This window comes from Seriola lalandi, unplaced genomic scaffold (genome assembly GCF_002814215.2).
Source record: "Seriola lalandi dorsalis isolate HSWRI2012SDOR001 ecotype SW California unplaced genomic scaffold, Sedor1 jcf7180002054585, whole genome shotgun sequence".
NCBI classification, from domain to species: domain Eukaryota; kingdom Metazoa; phylum Chordata; class Actinopteri; order Carangiformes; family Carangidae; genus Seriola; species Seriola lalandi.
The window spans coordinates 521,268-521,924 of record NW_019525138.1 but is presented as its reverse complement, the minus strand read 5'-3'; the positions used below and the strand labels follow the sequence as shown (position 1 = coordinate 521,924).

At 38.8% G+C, this 657-nt stretch overlaps 1 protein-coding gene across 1 annotated transcript in view; it reads left to right on the top strand.

Moving 5' to 3' along the window:
• ryr2a (ryanodine receptor 2a (cardiac)) overlaps positions 1–657 on the top strand; it is a 162,387-nt gene that overhangs the window by 33,569 nt on the left and 128,161 nt on the right. The gene's annotated exons all lie outside the window — the stretch shown is intronic.

Below are 657 nucleotides of genomic sequence, written 5' to 3'. Positions count from 1 at the left end.
CACGTGTGCTTGGACTGATTATTATTTCATTTTATTGTAAATATTCTGCTGAGATTTCCTATATATTTCAATGCATGGTCATTCAATGCATTTTGTGTGAAAACACTGACAAATTATGAACAGTTTGGTTCACATAGACTTCAGTTTCACTGAGTGAGAAGAGTTTTGACAATGTGACTGCAGTTTTGATCGATGCATGTTAGCAATCGAAGAAAAACTGTAAAATAATATCTTCATGTCATATGGCTGGGTATTTTCTAGGTGGTGTGTATACATAGTTCTGTAGCTGATTTTATTTGACTGTCATTCTCTACATTAACATTGTCATTCTATAGATGACAATTTTCCACTGCATGTATTTGCTGCTATATGAATGTTTTTACAAATGTGTGCACAGTGTTATATTTTCAGGATTGGTGTGGCCTGTGATGCTGGAGCCCGAGGTGATATCTTTTCATGGTGCCCTAAATCCCTTGTGGTGACGACCGGGTTAAAGCCTCTGGATCAACAGCGCAGTGCAGAAACTACCATTTGCTGTACATCTAAACACTCACTTCACACGTACATAACAATCTCTCTCTCTCTCACACACACACACACATGCGCACACATACACACACACACACACACACACACACACACACACACACACACACA